Source organism: Mytilus galloprovincialis, chromosome 2 (genome assembly GCF_965363235.1).
Source record: "Mytilus galloprovincialis chromosome 2, xbMytGall1.hap1.1, whole genome shotgun sequence".
Taxonomy (NCBI): domain Eukaryota; kingdom Metazoa; phylum Mollusca; class Bivalvia; order Mytilida; family Mytilidae; genus Mytilus; species Mytilus galloprovincialis.
The window spans coordinates 72,467,766-72,479,047 of NC_134839.1; positions in this window are offsets into that span (position 1 = coordinate 72,467,766).

The window sequence follows — 11,282 nt, forward strand, 5'->3', positions numbered from 1 at the left end:
TTCACTGTTTCTTATTTATATGCTTTATATTTGAGTGAATGGATTAGTTTGTGCAAATTTTTGGTGAAAGACTTGCAGCTTCTGAAATCCTAAATTGCCCAATGGTTCAAGTCTGAAATCCTTCAACTATTAAATTTTGTATTGTCTTGAGTGGGCCTCATTGGGGTCTAAGCATGAAAAAAAATTGAGAATTGTCTCCGTACATAGTGTTAGCAGGATCCAGGATCAGAAATTCTAAATTAGACCCCCTCTTGAGGTGATTAGCTGTCATTTTATTAGAAGTTACTATTATGGTTGTAAACTCCATTAGAAACTTGAATTGAGATTATGACCTTATCTTGTCTTATCTGTCATATTCTTAACTTGGTACAGATATTTTCTGGTATAAAAAAAAGATGGATTATACTTGGTTTTATAGCTTGCTAAACCTCTCACTTGTCAGACAGTTGCATAAAATTTAAATATATTGACGATGTGCGAACAAAACAGACATAAAAGGTAAAATGTCAAAAATAGGGGTACCTAGGTTAACAGCTTGTGCTATAATCTTAATCACTATAAAACTAAACAAACATGCAACCAAGAAGCACTGAAAGGCATACAGACAAATCACTTTAGCAAAAATGAAATACAAAGACAATAAAATTCACCATAGCACAACACCACAATGACGGTCATGGTATGTATAAGTACAGAGCCACGTCATGCAACAAAGAAACACTAGGCACACCAGCAAAAGAGGAAAGACTAGAATACAAACATTTTAACATAGAGCAACAACATTATGTTTTAAACAAGATTGAGGAAAACCATAAACAGAAAAATTATTAAAACTAGATGTGTCAAAGCAACATGAATGGCCCCGTCTCAAAAAGTTGAAAAATCGTCAATTTCAATAACACATATGGACACAAACATGATGGTAGTCTCACATATCAAAAATCAGCCCAAAATCTGGAGGCGTATAGAAAAAAAGTTTGTATAACTGATTTTCCAACTATTTTCAAAGTTGTAAACCCTTAATTTTGGCAAAATTTAGTGGAGTGTTACGAAACTTAAACTTGATCTGTAACTCATCATGAGTAACTCACATACCAAAAATCCGCCCAATATCTGAAAGCGTTTAGAAAAAAAGTCTGTATAACTATGATTTTCAACAATTTTAATATCAAATTCCATAGCCTGTAATTTCGGCAAAAATTAGCCCAGCAGGACAAAACTTAAACTTGATCTGTAAAGCATCTTGGTTAACGCACATGCCAAAAAATCATCCCAATATTTGAAAGTGTTTAGAAAAAAGTCCATATAACTGTGATTTTCAACAATTTATCAAAGTCCAAAGCCCGTAATTTCGGCAAAAATTAGCAGAGCGGAACAGAACTTAAACTTGATCTGTAACTCATCATGGTTAACTCGCATACCAAAAATCAGTCCAATATCTGAAAGAGTTTAGAAAACAAGTCTGTAACTGTGATTTTCAACAATTTATCAAAGCCCGATATTTCGGCAAAAATTAGCGTAGCAGAACGAAACTTAAACTTGATCTGTAACTCATCATGGTTAACTCACATACCAAAAATCAGCCCAATATCTGAAGGCGTTTAGAAAAAAACGTTGTATGGTGGTTTGTTGCGGCATGATGGAATGACGGAATTTCGGACAAGGGTAAAACTATATGGCACCGACAACTTCGTTGCGGGGCCATAAAAATAGATTTTGTAATGCCTCACCTACGATAGTAGAGGAGCATTATGTTTCCTGGTCTGTGCCTCCATTCGTTTGTCCGTCTGTCCGTCTGTCTCGTTTCAGGTTAAAGTTTTTGGTCAGGGTAGTTTTTGATGAAGTTGAAGTCCAATCAACTTCAAACTTAGTACACATGTTCCCTATGATATGATCTTTCTAATTTTGATGCCAAATAATATTTTTAACCCCAATTTCAGGGTCCCCTGAACATAGAAAATGAAAGTGCAAGTTTCAGGTTAAAGTTTTTGGTCAAGGTAGTTTTCGAGGAAGTTGAAGTCCAATCAACTTGAAACTTATTACACATGTTCCTTATGATATGATTTTTCTTATTTAAATGCCAAATTAGATTTTTATCCCACTTTGAAGTTTCACTGTCCACTGAACATAGAAAATGATAGTGCGATTGGGGCATCCGTGTATTGTGGACACATTCTTGTTTCTTATTTATTCTATTCTATTCCACAATTTAAGGATGTATTCTTCTGACGTTTCAGTCTCATTGAAATCACGTTCTGGAATTATTTCCAAAACATGTGATACAAGTGGAAAATAGCAATGAATTAATTCTGTGAAAGAATTATGTATTTGCAATAAGTAGTTTTTAGTAATGAAATTTTCAAATTTCACCACTAATCAAGTCCGTCTTTTTAGCCGAAATTTTGAGAAAATTGGGTGAGGGGTACAAAAATGCTTTTACCAGAAACATAAACATCCCACATAACATTTTCTTTTCAAATTTCTTAGATATGTATTTTTAGCTCACCTGGCCTGGAGGGCCAAGTGAGCTTTTCTCATCACTTGGCGTCCGGCGTCGGCGTCCGTCATCGTTAACTTTTTCAAAAATCTTCTCTGAAACTACCTGGCAAAATTTAACCATACTAGGCCACAATCATCATTGGGGTATCTAGTTTAAAAAAATATGTCTGGTGACCCGGCCAACCAACCAAGATGGTCGCCATAGCTTAAAATAGAACATATGGGTAAAATGTAGATTTTGGCTAATATCTCTGAAACCAAAGCATTTAGAGCAAATCTGACATGGGGATAAAATTGTTTATCAGGTCAAGATCTATTTGCCCTGAAGTTTTCAGATGAATCTGAAAACTCGTTGTTGGGTTGGCAGCTGCCCCTGAATTGGTAGTTTAAGGAAATTTTGCCATTTTTGGTTATTATCATGAATATAATCATAGATGGAGATAAACTGTAAACATCAATAATGTTCAGCAAAATAATATCTACTTAAAAGTCAGCATGAACAAAATGATCAGTTGCCCCCTTAACGAGTTACTGCCCTTTATAGTCAATTTTTGTCATTTTTTCGTCATTTTTTGTAATCTTTTACAACAATCTTCTCTGAAACTACTGAGACAAATTTAACCAAACTTATCCACAATCATCATTAGGGTATCTAGTTTTAAACATATGTCCGATGACCCGGCTTGCGAACCAAGATGGCCGACATGGCTAAAAATAGTACATAGGACAAAATGCGGTTTTTGGCTAAAATCTCAGAAACCAAAGCATTTATATCAAATCTGACAGGAAAACTTTGTTCGTTAGGTCAAGGTCTATTTGCCCTGAAATTTTCAGACCAATCAGACTACCTGTTGTTGGGTTGCAGCCCCTGAATTTGTAATTTTAAGAAAAAAAATTGCAGCTTTTGGTTATTATCTTGAATATTAATATGAGGCAGGCATTACCTGTGAATGGGGACGAAGTTTGTTTAAATTAATTTTTTTGTAACTCAAATATTTGTTAAAAAAAGAAACGGAAATACCGTAACGTTTCCGATTTTGGTTCTGTTGTTAGGGATTTTACTTGTGACGTTATTTAAGTTATGACGTCATGTTCAATGTAAACAAAGAAACGCAATGCATCAGGTAACGTTTATTCATACCAAAGACAAATAATGATTAAAAATGAAATATTGGTATTGTGTTCCTTGAGTTCCTATATTTTACTAGACTAATCAAAGTCTCACGACAACAAGACCGGAAGAAGGAAGTAGAGTTATGTGTTCTGCGCAGATCTGGAAATTAAAAAACGCGACAAAAAAAAAAAATTGAACGATTTTGAGTTCATTAGGGACGACATCAAAAGTTCAATGAAGGATAAAAAACTTAATTCACATAGTTTTTTCACTGACCCCCACACCCCCCCTCTTAACTTAATTTGGGAAAAATTGATAGACCAATAGGGATATATGTAAAATCGATTTTAGATTAACAAAACTTGATGCAATGTTGACCCCCCCACCCCCAAACTATTTGATTTAAGTTTTTTATCCTACATTGATCTTTTGATGTCGTCCCTTAGTACAATGAAAAATTCGGGAAATTTTCCCGATTTTTTTTATTTTTTTTTTTTTTTTATTGAATTTTCTATTGTAATAGGGGACTTCGTCCCCATATTATAGAGATAAGCTGTAAACAGCAAAGTAAAACCCACAAATAAGCCAACATAATCAAAATGATCACTTGACCTCTCAAGGAGTTATTGCCCTTTATAGTCAATTTTCAGAAATTTTGTAAATTTTATAAATTTTAACAAAAGATTTTAAGTACTGGGATAGATTCATAGGTTCATTAGATGGAGAAAATTGTAAGCAGTAAGAATGTTCAGTAAGGTAAGATCTACAAACACATCACAATCACCAAAACACAATTTTGTCTTGAATCCATCTGTGAGGCTTGTTTAGGGGGGGGTATCAATATCCCATATCCCATTAAGTTTTTATTCCAATATCCCGTATCCATGTAATGTTTACCCCTAATATCCCAATAAATATCTTTTACAAATATCCCATATCCCTAAAACTATTTTGAAATATCCCAAAAAATCATTATAAATTCATTCCCAAGCCCATTTTTTCCCCCTCGTCAACAATTTTGACTCTGGGAAAACAAACTTAAAGGAAATTTAGTGCATACATTTGTACTTCTAGTGTTAAATAAGAATATACAATGTATGTGTCCAAAAGATGAATTGTTCCATCTTAGAGCCTTGTATACCAATCTCTTTTAATGTGAGGTTAAACTATAATGAAGGTAAAATGAGGTAAAATATTTAAAGAAATAAATTTTAATATTTCATATAAAACTAAGTGAATCTTCTTTGTAATAGTAGAAAATAACTAATTCTTGTATAAAGCTTTTTGTATAAAAAGATATAGTTAGAAAGTCTATAATGTTATGTAACTTTTGATATAAGTAATAGTGTGAACTTCTTCCTATTTGACACTTAGCGACATAAATAATGTTTGACAGCTTAAACTCTTAGAAGTATTTCCTTTAGCAAATATATCTAATTCTTTTCTATTGTTCACCTAGAATTCTATCTAACCAAATAATCGGATTTCCCTAATGGCCGTAAAAACAAAGTATTAAGTAATTGAAAATAGTAAGCCCAAATTATGTAAAAATGTAAATTAGATAAAAAGAGATCTAACCAATAGAAACTGTTCTTTTAAAAATATGCATTCTAAAAGTCATTTTGATTGGTGAATAAAACAAGTCCAACCAGCACGTGTTCTAGGGGTTTAAAATAGGAAACCCTAAGGAATCAAACATTAATTTACTCGTATGGTTGGACTCGAAATAAACATATATAGACATCTTTGTTTTATTCACCAGGTTCGTAAACTTACAAATTTTGTTTAATGAAAAACATAACGTAACCTTAATAATCTTTTAATGTAACAGTTTATAACTTTCTTTATTAAAGTTACCATAAATATCATGATAAACTATTTTAATTAAATAATAAAGTATTTTGATCAATTTTAATTCAAGTACATTTTAAGAACCAAACTCTTTTATTTCATATTCATGTATTTGATTAATTTACTCGTATGGTTGGACTCGAAATAAACATATATAGACATCTTTGTTTTATTCAACAGGAGGCCTCGAAAGAAAGGAACGACAGTCCCCCAAACTGTTGTAGTTAAGAATAGTGAGAACAGACATGTAAAACAGCAAACCAACAACACAAACACCCTTCAACGGGAAAGGGGAGGCAACTGTCTTAGTCTGCGCTTTCCCCCTCTTTCCCGCACAACAAAACGATAAATTTAGTGTAAGGGGTCTAATTTCAGACTTTTTATCTAATTGTTCAAACCGTGATGCATATGACTGTAAAATATAATTTTGATAGCATTCTTCTTTCATTGATAAGAAACTTCATCCTACACGTTAACCTATGTTGGAAAGAACAGAAGGACTCAACCCTAGCTGTCTCTTGTCCGAGATTGCTCTGACATCCATCGGCTGTTTTGCCAGACAAGCTGAGACTGTGGGACGTCAGAGCACGTCCATATCAAAAAGAGGCGGATTTAGGGGGGGGGGCAGGGGGCCCGGACCCCCCCTTTTTGGGAAAAATTTTGGTTGCTTGTATAGGGAATCACTGAAGCGTGACTGGAGCGGGTCCCCTCTTAGGTCAGTCAGTGGGGCCCCACTTATGAAAATTTCTGGATCCGCCACTGCATGCAAGTTCAATAACTCAAAATTTAACACAAGAAAGCTTTCTGCTAATGTACCTACATTACACTTAACTGTTGAATATTTTTACAGCAGGCAAAATTTGCACAGCCCTTGTTTTGCAAAGAAATAACACAACATTTGACTCTGTGATCTTGAACTTTATGAATTACATAGATCCCAATATTTTTGTTACTTTTTTTTAATTTCCTTCCTCACAACACCAGTTATAGAAGAAAATATATTAATTTACATTGATTATTTAGTAATTATTCTTTATTAACATAGTTTATACAGCGAAATATCTACTTTGTGATATGGGACGTGCTCTGACGTCCCTCGGCCCCAGCTTGTTTGGCAAAACAGCCGTTGCACATCAGAGCAATCTGTGAAACGTGAAGATCCTCGCCACGCCACGTAAAAAATAAGAGGTAAAACACTAGAAAATATCCTGTAATCATATAAAGCATCAAAACAAATAAAAACATTGACAACAATAAGGCTTAACTCATCAGATGGATACATATAACAAAAATCTATGATTATTTCAAGAAAATTATCAATGCATATGAGCATATAATATATAAAAAAAGATGTGGTATGATTACCAATGAGACAACTCTTCACAAGAGACCATGAGACACAGAAATTAACAACTATAGGTCACCGTACTACCTTCAACAATTAGCAAAGCTCATACCTCATTGTTAGCTATAAAAAGACCTGAAATGACAAATGTAGAACAATTCAAACGAGAAAACTAACGGCCTAATTTATGTATAAAAAAATGAACAAAAAACAAATATGTAACACAGCAACAAACGACAACCACTGAATTAAAGACTCCTGACTTTGGACAGGCACATACATATAGAATGTGGCGATGTTAAACATGTTGGCGGGATCCCAACCCCACCCTTAACCTGGGACAGTGGTGTAACAGTACAACATAAGAACGAAGTCGAACTATACAAATCAGTTGAGAAAGGCTTAACTCATCAGATGGATATAAATAGAAATACATCTAACAAAAACAGAGAGTGGACGTGACCGAGTACTTGTACATCCCATCAACAAAAAGACACTAAGTACAGATCTGAGAGTACTTGCAGTTACTGACAGCTAGTTCAAAGCTAATTACAGCTAATAAAAAGTAATGCATCTGAGACTAAACTATCAATCATTACACATCCAGCATCCAATGGCACGGTAAACAACATCTCCGTAAAAATGAGGATGTGCTATCCCGTTTGAAATAAATTTTCTACAGGTAGAACCAAACTTCAAAACAAAATCTAGAATTTAGTAAAGATTTTAAGTGATTTGTGGTAACGAAATCCCTGACTTAATATCATTTACCAGTAATACATAGATTTCGTTCATTAAAATCCAAAACGTTACAACAGACACGGGCATAGCGGAGGTGTTGTGATATACAAACACTGTATTAGATAGTGCCAAAGGAACATCTCCATCCAAAAAAGGAAAATTAACAATAAGGAATGAAGTATGGAAAGCAAAACAAATACTTTTAAAATTATCAGTACATATGAGCATAAAATATCGAAAAAAGATCAATACTTTTCGCTTGGGTTTGGATGACTTTTAAATAAAACGACCAGTAACTCAATTAAAATCAACAAAGCACTAACATGACCTTTAATATTAAACTTTTTTGGGCAATTTTATCAAGTGAGATGTAAATATTTCTGTACTTAACTTTTAAATTTTACTTATTTGTTTTCATGTTAAAAATTCAATATCCTTATAAATGCATCAATATCCCATATCCCATTTACTTTTAGAACAAATATCCCATATCCCTAAAATTAAAATGGCAAATATCCCGTATCCCAATATACCCTATACAAGCCTCATCTGTGTCCTTCGTTTATGATATGCGCATAGACCAAGGTGAAAACATCAAAATATGATAAAACTTTCTTATATTAACAACTACCTATAGTTTTTTTTCTAGTTGACTTTATTTAGATTGGTCTACTTCATCTTTATTAAGAGTTTAAGCCTCAAGTGTCAGATACTATTAGACATGGGGCAACTTTATTTTAGTGTATAGAATGATTGTAAGCTTTAGTCATCTTTTCATCTGACCTTGAACTGATTTTCATGGTTCATTTAACAATGTCAAGTTTATGAAGTTTTACATATACCTGTCAGCATGTATCTGTGTCCCAAAAATGGTTTCTGTTTTTTGTCTCACTGGCAACAGGGACATAAACTATTTGTATCAAGCTTTATATTTCAGAAAGAAAATTACCTGGAAACTTGATACCTTTCATCTGACTTTTACCTTATTTTCATGGTTCATCAGTCAATGTTAAGATTCAGTAGTTAGGAGGTCCTCTTCTAAAATACCAAAAGCAATAGGTCAACTTTTTGGTGCATGGACTATTGTAAAGTGAACAATTTTGGCTGTTTGGCAGGGTTTATCTGAACTTGACCTCTTGTTCATGATTCATTTGTCAAGGTTAAGTTTTCATGGTTTGGTCTGTTTCATGTATGCAACAAGCAGTAAGATGAATATATTTGGTTTATAGAATGGCTAATACATACACACAAGGAAAATTGATCAGAAATGTATGATAAGTAACCCAACTAAATAGTGTTAGCCAAACAGAAATATCAGTGAAAGTAAGTCAACCCACAGTATTTAATTGTTAGTTTTCATCATACTTTTCTTATCAAATTTCCAGAATTCAAAATAATTCCCGATTCAAATAATTCCTTAATGACATGTCCATCTGGCAGCGTTCATCTGAACTTGACCTCATTTATATAGGTCATTGTGATACTTGCATTAAAATCTTTAATTTATCTTACATACTGTTAGTATAAAACAATCGATGATCAGTTAAAAGCAGGTGAGACGCCTTTTTGTTACAAGATTTTAAAATTATTTAAAACCTAAATTCCTAAACATAAAAAACATTTGGTTCAGAAGTTTTGCTGTACTTGTAGAAACCTTTTTAAACAATGGGATATCACATCTTAATCTCTTACAGTGATACTGTTTATATAAGTTTAGATAATACCATCATGGTATCCATGTAAATTTTTCCAACTGAGTTGTATGGTATGACTTCAGACTCGGACTTCTCTTGAACTGAATTTTAATGTGCGTATTGTTATGCGTTTACTTTTCTACATTGGCTAGAGGTATAGGGGGAGGTTTGAGATCTCATAAACATGTTTAACCCCGCCGCATTTTTGCACCTGTCCCAAGTCGGGAGCCTCTGGCCTTTGTTAGTCTTGCATTATTTTTAATTTTAATTTCTTCTGTACAATTTGGAGTTTAGTATGGCGTTCACTATCACTTAACTAGTATATATATTTGTTAAGGGGCCAGCTGAAGGACGCCTCCAGGTGCGGGAATTTCTCGCTCCATTGAAGACCTGTCGGTGACCTACTGTTGTCTGTTCTATGGTCGGGTTGTTGTCTCTTTGACACCTTCCCCATTTCCATTCTCAATTTTATTTGTTCTTGTTTTTGTTCATACACCATTGTCCCAGATTAGGGGAGGTTCACCATCCCAAAAAATAACAATTTTTAATCCTGCCACATTCTTATATGTCTATCCCAATTAAGGACCATGTAATTCTATGGTGACTGTTTGTTGTTGTCTGCCATAAAAAAATGTTAGGTTTTTCTCTTGTTCACATTTTGTTATGCATGGCCCTTTTTAGTTTGCTATTTAGTTTGGGTTTGATCTTTTTTACTGACAGTTATTAAAATGATCACCTCAATACAAAAACTTAATGTTGAACTGGTTTATGTCATTTATAACCATTAAACATAAGTTGACAAGAATTGTCTAGCTCTTCTTCCTTTTAACATATTTTAACGGTTTATACACATAGATTATACATCTACCACATGATATAAAGCTTATATATGGCTTGCCTTTAATTTAGTTTGTCACAGACAACAATCCCAAGTGCTTGTAAGCACAGAAGGGTGAAGATTGTGTTAATTTATTAGTTGGAATAAAAATTTAATATTGCATTGTCATATATACATATAGCATTGGTTGTAGTTGATTCAACTACAATTCTGGACAATGGGAGATACATGTAACTTCAAATTTAACAATGAAATCATTTATATATTTAGAAGAGATATTAGATACCTGCACCTTGCAAAAGTTATGTAACTTTCTTGACAAGTATAATATCGTCTGTGTATCTTGGCATATTACATTGATAAATTTCTATAATGTTCATGGATAGGATGTATAGAACGTTATGATCAATGCACTATATTTTGTGTATCAAAAAGGTAGTGATAAGCCTTGGAAGATTTAAAAATCAAGGCAGTAACATATGGTTTTGATAAAAGATTGCATAAAATGCAATCTTTACCCAAAAATTTGTAAGGGTTCAACGGATAATGTGATCAATCCAGGATAGTTTATGAAAGTTATTAAACTTTAAAAACTTTAACCACAGAGTGAAGTCCATTTACAAGTAGAATATGGAAAAATAGGAATTTCATTTTTACAAAATTTACTTCTGGATACTATCTATTGATCATAAACAAGCTTCTGTCCAAGTTTGGTACGTACAAATCCAGGATAGTTTAAGAAAGTTATTACAATTATAAAAACTTTAACCACAGAGTGAATATTTGTGGACGCCGCCGCAAACAACGAAAGAATGTAGGATCACTATGTCTCGCTTTTTCGTCTAAAGTTGAAGGCTCGACAAAAATGAAATGAAACCACCTTCAACTTAAACAATTAGACAATGTTTTTGTATTAGAATTTTTCAAAATCCTTGATTAAGATAATATAAGTCAACATCATACTCAGGATATTGCCACAATGAAAGTATATTTAAAGTCATAACAGCAGCATTTGAGGAATCATTTATTCAAGCTCACTCATCATGTTTACATTCATATGTTCCAACTTTATAAAACAATTTCATTACTCAAAGATAGTTCCATGTATCACACAAACTTTAAACATGAATATAATGTCATTTGTATTTCAGTTATGTACAAGGAAGAAAATCTGTCTACTGTTGTACAATATTACAAGTA